Source organism: Panthera tigris, chromosome C2 (assembly GCF_018350195.1).
Source record: "Panthera tigris isolate Pti1 chromosome C2, P.tigris_Pti1_mat1.1, whole genome shotgun sequence".
Taxonomy (NCBI): domain Eukaryota; kingdom Metazoa; phylum Chordata; class Mammalia; order Carnivora; family Felidae; genus Panthera; species Panthera tigris.
This window is the reverse complement of record NC_056668.1, coordinates 134742718-134753926: the sequence shown is the minus strand read 5'-3', so window position 1 is coordinate 134753926 and position 11209 is coordinate 134742718. Positions and strand designations below refer to the sequence as shown.

The window sequence follows — 11209 nt, the reverse complement described above, 5'->3', positions numbered from 1 at the left end:
AAAGAGAGAGGAGAGAGAGAATCCCAAGCAGGCTCTGCCTGTTAGCGCCAGCCTGACACAGGGCTGGATCCCACTAACCATGAGATTATGACCTGAGCCAAAATCAAAGGTCGTCTGCTTCGTTGGCTGAGCCACCCAGACACCCCTCTCATTGTTGCTTGAGTTTGCAATTCCTGAATGACATGTGATGTTGAACATCTTTTCATAGGTTTATTTGATACCTGTATATCTTTCTTGGTGAAGTGTCTATTCAGATCTTTTGCCCACAGTTTTAATTGGGTTGTTTGTTTTCTTATTGCTGAGTTTTAAGAGCAGTTTGCAGATTTTGGATACAAGTTCTTCATTGGATATAGGTTTTACAAGCCTTTTTTCTCAATATGTATCCTGTCTTTTTTTTTTCTCTTAACAATGTCTTTCATAAAGCAGAATATTTTCGCTTAAATGAAAGTTGACATCAACTTTTTTTTTCATAGATTGTGTTTTTGGTGTTATATCTAAGAATTCATCTTCAAACCCAATGTGTATCTTTTTCCTGGGTTATCTCCTAGAAGTTTTATATTTTTTACTTTACATTTAGGTTGTTTTTGGAAAGGCAAATGGTCTGTGTCATTTTTTTCTTTTTTCTTTTTGTCCTATTCTACTCTATTCTATTCTATTCTATTCTATTCTATTCTATTCTATTCTATTCTATTCTTCTATTTTAGAGCGCATGAGCAAGCAGGAGAGAGGCAGAGGGAGAGGGAGAGAATCTTAAGCAGGTTCCACTCTCAGCATGAAGCCCAATGTGGGGCCCAATCCCATGACCCTGGGATAATGACCTGAGCCAAGATCAAGAGTTGGCCACTTAACCGACTGAGCCACACAGGCACCCCTGTGTCATATGAGTTTCCATATAGACTTCCATTGGTTCCAGTGCCCTTTGTTAAAAAGATTATCCTTTTCCAATTGAATTGCTTTTCTTTCTTGTCAGAGACCATTGGCCATATTTTCGTGGATCTATTTCTGGGCTTTCTATTCTGTCCTGTTAATCTGTGTTTTATTCTGCCAATACCGCACTGTCTTATTTACTCTGGCTTGAATAGTTAAGTCTTGAAGTCAGGTAGTATCAGTCTGCTAACTTTGCTATTCTTCAATATTGTGTTGGTTATTCTGTGTCTTTTACCTTTCACTATAAACTGTACCATCATTTTGTCAATATTCACAAAATAATTTACTGGGCTTTTGTTTGAGACTGCACTGAATCTTTAAATCATATTGGGAAGAACTGATACATTAACAATATTGAGTTTTCCTTTGCTTGCTGGATCTGTCAATTACTGATACAAGAGTTCTGAAGTCTTCAACTATAATAATGGATTTGTCTATTGCTCCTTAAAATTCTATCAGTTTTTGCCTCATGTATTTTGGTTAAGGTTTGTTAAGTCTTGGAGAAATAACCCTTTCATCATTACGTATGACTCTCTTTATCCCTGAAAATTATCCTTGCTTCTGAAGTCTGCTTCATCTGCCATTCATATAGGCACTTCAGCTTTCTTTGATTAATATTAGCATGGTGTATCTTTTTTCATCTTGTACTTTTTTTTTTCATAGCATCATAAGTCATAACGTCCTCCCCTTTGAGAGAAGCATGGTCGTACAATCACTTTTGGAGACACCTCAAAGATTGTCTGGCACTTTGGTACAGAAAGGATTGGTGCAATTTCTTGCTCTCTTGGGATACTGTTGGTGGCTCAAAGCCACCTTGGGCTAGGGTAGGGCAGAAGATAGATAGGAAGGGGGTCTTGGACAGATGGGCAGAGCATGAGTGTGTGCTCAAGTTTTTGTCAATAGAGATCGTCGATCCTAGGTGGATGCTGGGATGGCAGAGGGCACCCTGAGGGCTCAAGCTGGGTGATGTTACTGTGGTAGCCTTCTTTTGCCCAGTCCACCAGCTCACTTCTCTGGAATCACAGCTGGCTTTCCTTCGGGGTCCCCTCCATGAGGTACTGGCATAAATGACATTCCCACAGCTTCACGGACCAGTCCGGGCTGTTTTGGGTAGCCTCACTCTCCCATCAGTCCTCCTGTGCCCACCCCTCAGGTTGTGCCCTGATGTGAATGTTGAAATCTGTGAAGGTGTCGGGAACAGCCTTAGCTAAGTTGGTGTAGACTTCCTTGGGGCCTTTCCAGACCATGGCCACCAGGGGGGCAGTAGCTGATGAGGGCTGGGTAGAAGGTCTTCCTCTGTAGGTCATGGTAGAACTCAACAAGGATGCTTTCTGGCACCTGTGGCATCTCCATCCCCCTCCAGCTTGTAGCCCCTCTTCTCCAAGCACTGGATTACAAGCCTGCCCCAGTGAGTCACTGCTGCAACCCTCCTCACCAGAGTCTGCTTCAGGTCCAGGAGGGCCCTCCTGAGCTGAAGTGCACAAGCAGCCTCTACCAGGGGCAGCGGGCTGCTGAGAAGGCTCCATAGCACCGTGCACCAGAAGAGAGGCCACTCATGACACCCCACCTTGTTGAGCCAGCCTGACCCAGCTGCCTGAGGCCCCCTCCATCCATTTACTTTTAATCTATTACTTTATAGTTAAAATGGGTTTCTTGCTGAGCTGGGCCTGGTGTTTGTTTGTTTTTAATCCATGCTAACAGTGTCTGTCTTTTAACTGGTGAATTTAGACCATTCACATTTAAAATGATTATTCATACAGTTGGATAAATTAACTGCCCTGTTTTTACCATTTCCTACTCATCCTACTCATCCCTCTTTCTTTGTTACTTTGTTATCTTCATATTGTTTTCTACTTTCTCTGATGGTAATTCAGCTTTTTTTTTTTTTTTTAAAGGAATCTCTACACCTATCTTGAGGCTGGAACTCACCACCCAGAGATCAAGTTGTGTGCTTTTCCAACTGAGCCAGCCAGGCACTCCTAATTCAGCTTTTTATGTGATTTGATTTTCTCCCCTTCCTTAGCATACCGATCACACATTTTTAAACATTTTTAATGGTTGCCCTAGAGTCTGGCAATGTACATTTAATAATCGAAGCCCATTTCTGAATGACACTAGATCACCTCACAAGTACTGCAAGGTACTCTCTAACAGGGCATTTCCAATCTTTTCTCTCATTCCTTAGAACATTGCTGTCATTCATTTCACTTATCCATAGGCTTTAATCATCCAGTGCATTATTGGTACTATTATTTTGAGCAAGTTACTTTTTAGATCAATTATCAAAATAAAGTCTTTTCTTTTACTTTAATTGATTCCTATTCTAATGTCCTTTCTTTCTTCATGTAGACTGAATTTTCTTACCTGTATCATTTTCCATCTCTCTGAAGAATTTTTTTTAAACATTTTCTGAAAGGCAAGGCTACTGGCAACAAATTCCCTCAATTTTTGTTTGAGAATGTCTTTATTTTTCCTTAATTTTTGAAGGACAATTTCACTGGATATAGAAATCTAGGCTGATAGGTTTTTTTCCCCCAATACTTCAAATATTTCATTTACTGTCCTCCTGTTTGCATGGTTTCTGAAAAGAAGTCTGATATAATTCTTACACTTTTTCTTCTATAGGTAAAGATTTTTTTCTCTCTGATTTCAAAACTTTTTTAAATGTTTATTTATTTTGAGAGAGAGAGAGAGAGAGAGAGAGTGCAAGCAGGGTAGGGGATGAGAGAGAGGGAGAGAAAGAATCCCAAGCAGGCTCCATGCCACCAGCACAGAGCCTGATGTGGGGACCAATCCCATGAACTGCAAGATCATGACCTGAGCCAATATCAAGAGTTAGATGTTTAAATGACTGAGCCACCCAGGCACCCCCTTTTTTTAAATATTTGTTTATTTATCTATTAGAACTTTTTATTTGTTTATTTTTGTTTTTGTGTTCTGCAGCTTGAATATAAGATACCTAGGTGTAGGGTTTGTGTGTGTGTGTGTGTGTGTGTGTTTATTATTTATCCTTCTTGGTGCTCTCTGATCTCTGATCAGAGGTTTGGTGCTTGTTACTAATTTTGGAAAATTCTCCGTCACTATTGCTTCAGATATTTTTCCTGTTCCTTTTTTTCCTCTTCTTTCTGGTGTTCCTATTATAGGTGTCTTACGACCTTTGTAATTGTCCCCAAATTCTTGGATATCTGTTCCTTTTTTAAAAGACTACTTTCTGTCTGCTTTTCAGTTTGGGAAGTTTCTGTTAACACGACTTCAAATCTTACACCACTGATCACTGATTATTTCCTCAGCTGTTTTCAGTCTACTGATGAACCATCAAAGCATTCTTCATTTCTGTTACCTTTTTCTAATTTCTAGCATTTAGTTTTGATTCTTTCTTAGTTTCCATCTCTCTGCTTACATTACCCATCTGTTCTCCTATGCTGTTAATTCTTCCATTAGAGTCCTTAGTATATTAACCAGAGTTATATTAAATTCCTGGCCTGATGATTTTAAAATCTGTCCTTTCTGAGTCTCGTTCTGATGCTTGTTTTGTGTCTTGAGACTGTGTTTTTGTTTTTTGTTTTTTGTTTTCCTTTATTAACTTGTATCTTGTAACTTTTTATTGAAAGCTGGACATGATGTATTGGTTAAAAAGCCGAGGCAAACAGACCTTTCGTGTCAAGTATTATATTTATCTGGCTAGAAGCTAGGCTGTTTTTATTGTTTACTCTTTCTGCAGGTGTCAGAGGTTAAAATTTTGTCTGGTGTCCTTGTTTTGGTGTCCTGTGTTGCCTTTGGGTTTCTCTAAAGGTTCCTTTTTAAATAGAATCCGAGCATTGCAGGGGTGCCTGTGTGGCTCAGTCAGTTAAGTGTCTGACTCTTCATTTTGGCTCACATCATGATCTCATGGTTCATAGGTTTGAACCTTGCATCACGCTCTGTGCTGACAGTGTGGAGCCTACTTGGGATTCTCTCTGTACCTCTCTCTCTGCCTCTCCCCTGTTCTCTCTCTCTTTCAAAATAAAGAAATAAACTTAATAAAAAATTTAAAAAGAGAATCTGAGCATTGCAGTTCTTTCTGCTATACTTCCCTGTTATTATAAAGGAGTCCTGTTGCTGTGACGGTAAGGTGTGAAGGGGGAGTGTTCTATGACCGTACTATTAGATCTCAATCTTTCAGTGGACCTGTGCCCCTGGCCTGTGATCTTTACAAGTACTTGTCAGCTTTTCCTGTCCCTTTGGTGAGACAGGAAGGCTTGATGGCACTGGAATTATGCATGACTTCCTCCCATCTGACAAACTGGAGGGAATTGGTTCTGGGCACTTCCCTTGCCGCATATCAGTTGGGGTCTGGTAAGATAACTTTTCTTGAAGGAAGCTCTTTGTTAACAGAGAGCATAATGATGTGGGCATATTGCAGAATGGTTCCTTTCCCCCTTCCTTTGTTAGAGCACCAGATAGTTGTCTCTGATCTTCACTGTAAGAAGCTGGTGGGGCTTGTAAGGGTAAGACTTACAAAAGTGTGGAGACACCCTTAATATTTGGCTTTTAGGAGTTTTTATTTCTTAAGCTAGTCCATGCTTAGCCTCCAGCAACTGATCAACTGCCATTTATATGTTCCTGCTAGTTCCTGGATGCAGTGGCTTCTGTTCCCAATAAGCTGTAATTCTCTCTCTCTCTCTTTCTCTCTCTCTGTCCCTTCAGTTGTGGGGGCAGCAGTTTGTCCTGTGGTCTCAGTCTTCTGAAGGATCCAAGAACAGTTGTTGATTTTTAGTTTGTTCAGCAATTTTGTTGTGAGGATTGAAGTGATGGCTTTCAAACTCTTTACGTGTTAGACCCAGACTGTTTTATTGATAAATTCTACTAAACTTAAAAGAACAGATCTTAATGATATAAAAATTACTGACCATCATAAAAATGCAATGATTTCAAAACAATATACAAATTTATTATAACTCTTATACAAATACTAAAGTTACACAAAAACGGAACATTGTAAGTTCATCTGTCTTAGGAACCTAGAGGTAAATGTCCTAAATAAACTATTTAAAGCTGATCAGTCAGATTTTTTTTTATAACTACTTTTCCTTTAAACAATATTTTTGGAGAAACACCTTAGCTTTCCTAATGGCTTCATTACCACAAATGAGAGTCTTATCATTTTCAATTCCCTGAACCATTTATTGAGCACAGTGCGGGGCACAAAACAGTATTCTACAAACTTGTTTGCAAAGAACGAGTGAAGGAATATTGAACACAATGCTCTATAAGGGGAATTGTGAGAGGCACATAATGAAAAGTGCAAGGTCACTGCCTTTCCAGAGCTCACAACCTTGTGAGGAGTCAGCCACAAACATAACAGACTAACCCAAATCGGATTGTGATAATTGCCGCTATAGAGAAACAATCACACTTCTATAAGCGTATGTGGGAAAGAGAGATTAATTCTAAAAGGCAGTGTTTATTTAGATCATGGCTTAAGAAATAGAGGGAAATGAAGCTTTCTGACTAAACTTAATTTCACAATTACCCAGAATCATAGAATTAGATTTGCACAGTGGTCTATCAGAGGCTTAGTTATTGCCAATTAGATCATAGAATGATTTTAGAATGCATTCTAGATTAAAAAAAATGATTTTGGAACCTGAGTTTTCTAAGACTTTGTTATTCTAAAGATAATATCAGGTCATATTTATGGCAAATATAAAATACCCTCGGTATCTTGTGTCAATGTGCAGACCTTTAACAACTCTAGCCCCTAAATGTTTCCGGAGATCTTCAAGAAAATTTCATATAAACAATTGAAGAGTCTTTCCTGAATCTTCTGCCCTACTCTGCCCTCTTATTTGGTCTACAGCTCTAGAAGCTGCTTATGGTGCACCTCACCTGTCACTGCTGCTAACACCTCCTGACCCTCAGTGGTGATGCCTTCCACTTTTTTTCTGCAACAAAGTTAGTTGTTTTACCCATAAAACAGGGAAAAGGTCTCTGTGTGGCCCTTTGTAAAATGGGGACTAGTGTGGCTTGAGATTTCACGTTCCATAATGAGGTACACACACACACACACACACACACACCTCTTCCTTTCTTTTTTGCCTTCACCTAAACCTGCGTGGTTTGGCAAGGGGACCATCTTCAAAAACACGCTCTGTTTTCTTTTCCCCATTCCCCATGAACTTTCCCCATTACCCTCTCTTATAAGAAAAATACTCTCTGCTCTCCCAAACCAGGCAAAAAACTTCTCCAAATCCTGGAAGCTCAACTCATCAGTTCTTGAAATATCTCTGATCACTCCTAACTCCCAGTGTAGGATATGAATCACCCTTCACAGACTCAGGAAGACAAGAAAAATCACATCTCTTCATTTTTTATATGTCAACTTATTTTGATTTTCAGGTTCTTCCTGCTTGGTAATTCTCTGGGGCTTCATGCCATGTTTGGGACACGGGGCTCTATTTCAAGTCCTCCCAGAATCCCACTGTCCAGACATATCATTCTTCTCTGGAGATTTACTGCTTCCTCAGGCTGCTGCCAAGGAGATGCACACAGCCCTCCCTGCTTGCAAGAATTTCAGATCTTTCTTTCCTTTCTCTCTACCCCAAACTCAGTCCAGAGGAATCTCCTTATATTTGTGTGTGTGTGTGTGTGTGTGTGTGTGTGTATGGAGGGGGGGGTGGTTTATCTCTCTCCTGCTCCTATATTTTTTCCCGAGCTCGTCTGCCTCGTACTGCATGTTACTTTACTTCCTTTCCTCCATCTCTCAAAAGTGCATGTGATTTCCTAAAGCCTTGGGTTTGGGAGACAAAGAGCCAAGATATTCCTAGTTTCAGTCCCACGACATCCTCCCTGGGCAATGCTGGACAGAGAAGTCTGTACTTTGAAGGACAGGAAGGAAAAGAGGCACAATATGGGGTTAAACTAACCCCCAAATTTACCTCAAATACTATCCCTTCACATCAGCTTCAACTTCAACTTATATTCTCTACTACATTTTAGAATTGTAAAGACATTTAGAGATGGCCTATTCTTATCCTTGATGACAAGAAAGATGCTCAGAAAAAAGTCGATTTAAAGGGTGAATTCTGGTTATCTATTAACTGGGTAACGAAGCATTTCAAAACTTTGTGGCTTAAAACAACGACAGTATTTATTATGATGATCATTATTGTCTCTGAATGGCCTGGAATTGACTGAGATCAGTCGGCCATTCTTGCATGGAGTCTCTGCAAGGTTGAATCAGACAGTGGTGACTTAGGATACCTGAAGCCTTGTTCATTCACACGTCTGAAGGTTGAGGTTGCCTGGTGGCATTTTCGAGTGGGGGCTGAACAGATGGGGCTTCTTTAGCTTCTTCCTCTATCTTTATGTAGTCTTTTTTTTTTTAAGTTTATTTATTTATTTTGAGAGAGAGTGAGAGAGAGCACAAGCAAGGGAGGGCCAGAGAGAGAGAGAGAGAGAGAGAGAGAGAGAGGGAGACAGAGAATCCCAAGCAGGCTCCACACTGACAAGTGCAGAGCCTGACGTAGGGCTCGAACTCACAAACTGTGAGGTCATGACCTGAGCCCAAACCAAGAGTCAGGCTCTTAACCAACTGAGGCATCCAGGCGCCCCTTTATGTAGTCTGTTGACATAATCTCTCCAGCATGTTTTCTTACCTTGTGGATCAGGGTTCTAAATATGCATGTTGAAAGTGAGACTGAGTGAGAGCTGGCTGAACCCCCTTTCACAAGCTAGCTTCTGACAGTCAGTCTTTTTTTTTTTTAACGTTTATTTTTTATTTTTGAGACAGAGAGAGACAGAGCATGAACGGGGGAGGGTCAGAGAGAGAGGAGACACAGAATCTGAAACAGGCTCCAGGCTCTGAGCTGTCAGCACAGAGCCCGACGTGGGGCTCGAACTCACGGACCGCGAGATCATGACCTGAGCCCAAGTCGGCCGCTTAACCAACTGAGCCACCCAGGTGCCCCTGACAGTCAGTCTTAATGACATGTGTAGGGCCAGCCATTTTTCAATGATGAATGATTAGACTCTAATTTTTGATACAAGTATCAGGTCATTTGCAGACATGTTTTAAAATCACCCCAAGTCATATATCTTCTTCCAGGATGTTGATCAGCTCCATTTCCTTAATGTCTCATATCATACCTAGCCTCCCTCCCCAGCATATAATTTATTCCTTTAATATGGTGATGGTTAATTTCACGTGTCAACTTGATGAGGTTGTGAGGTGCCCAGATTATTTGGTTGAACATTATTTCTGGGGGTGAGGATATCTCAAGATGTCAGCATTTGAATCAGACTGAGTAAAGAAGATGTCCTTCCCACTGTGGGAAGGCAGAGGGAGGGAGAGTTTGCTTTCTCTTGAATGCTTGAGCTGAGACATTGGTCATTTTCTACCTTTGGACTGGGACTTACACCATCAGTTCTTCTGGTTCCTAGACCTTCAGGCTCAGACTGGAATATGACGCTAATAGTTTTTATGGGTCTTCTGCTTGCAGATGTCAGATTGTGGGACTTCTCAGCCTCTATAACTGCATGAGCCAATTCCTTATATTCATTCTCTCTTTCTACCTCTCTCTTTCCCTCTCCTTATCTCTCCTTCTCCCTCTCCGCCCCTCCCCTGTGCGCACACACACACACACACACACACACACACACAGTTTCTCTGGAGAACCCTGACTAATATAATATATCTTTCAGATTGGAAAATTTCTCTTCACTCTTAGAGTCAAATTTCTTATTGGCTCCCTTGTCACTTAACATGTAAAGTTCAGCCAACTCCTCTCTCGCTTTCTTGCCTTTTCCACTTTTCTGCCATTTTTTTCCAGCTCTAGTCAGGCTTAAACGTTAGAGTTAAAATTATTTTCCAGACTCTAAGATGATTTCATTCATTCATTTTTAGACTAATTTAAAAGATACATTAACACATTTCATCCTATCCGAGAAACTGAAAACTGTAGTTTGAACAAGGCATAGTAATTATGGAATACTGAGGGTCTGACCTAAGGGAGTCAGTCCTGCTGAAGAGATTCTAAATTCCATCTTACTTGCATGAGAAGTGTTGATTCACAGTTAGATGTTGCATACCGAAGGAAGTCTTGTGAAGGAGATAGCTAGGACTCAACTGCTGATTTCTCTGGAAGGTGAAAAGCAGAGAGTTTAGGACGGAGCTGGCAAACACCCAGACAAAATGGGACAATGCTCGTTTTCCTTACTCATGTTAGGCATGGCTAATCAGTCATAGCACTAGAGCTGGAAGTGGCCTCAACACCGTGCCCAAGAGCTACTACAAATAAAACTTTCTGGATTGATACAGAAGAGAAAAGTGTTGTGCCCTCTTGGGTCCACAATCTAGAGAAAAGGAACTGAAGTCAAACGACTGTTAAGAAGACTGTGGGTGTGGATTTTTGCTTCCAAAACTTATTGATGACAGAAGACATATTTATAGCAATGGGAACGTGGTGGTTTTCTGACCGGCATGAAAGTCCTGCCAGAGGATCCATCCGAGCAGATATAGTCAATATTCACTTGTGTTGATTGTGATGTGTGGTACCTTCAAATTGCTGTGTCCTCAGCCTCTAAGAGATTAATTGTCTTGGGTACACATGGGGACATAACATTCTGTTGTCATCGGTTTTCTCAAGCTATGCAACTTGTCATCATAAGTGGCACAAGAATCTTCCAGCAGCAAATAAATTGGTGTAATTGTGGTAAATCCGATTCTGTCCTCAAAATACTTCCTTTTCAGACTTCCTTCACTTCCTGGATTTCTTTTACTTCTCCCACATCCTTACCTCTGTGTAGAATTTAGCACTCTGAAGAGGTATAAGAATCAATGATGATGACGTGACACAATGATTTTTAATTTTATACCTTTCAGCATGCTGCCGAAAAATCAAAAAGAGAAATTCAGAAACGCTTTACAAGAATGACACATGTATCATTCTGGATACATATATAGCGTCCTGATGTTGCAGACAACTGCTTAGCTATTCATTTTATTAAAAACAAACAAACAAACAAAATTACCAAAAAAACAAACAAACAAAAAAAAAACAACAAAAAAACCTGAGCCCCTTAAGAGCTGAAACTGAACCACATTTTGATTTTAGTGTTTAGAAAATAGAAAAGAACATTTTGGCAAGCCTGTGATTATTTCTAATTGCCTTAGAGAGAACTCGTGTTCTGGGGATGGGTTTGATAAGAAACAAAGCATAAAGAATCGATTTTGTATGCTATCAATTGGATGCCAATGCCACACTCAATAAATGACCATTCAGTTTCGTACCAGCTCCTCCTA

At 40.4% G+C, this 11209-nt stretch overlaps 1 pseudogene; it reads right to left on the bottom strand.

The window, feature by feature from the left end:
- Positions 1–1823: 1823 nt before the first annotated feature.
- Positions 1824–2280, bottom strand: LOC122241925 (annotated as a pseudogene).
- Positions 2281–11209: the final 8929 nt, after the last annotated feature.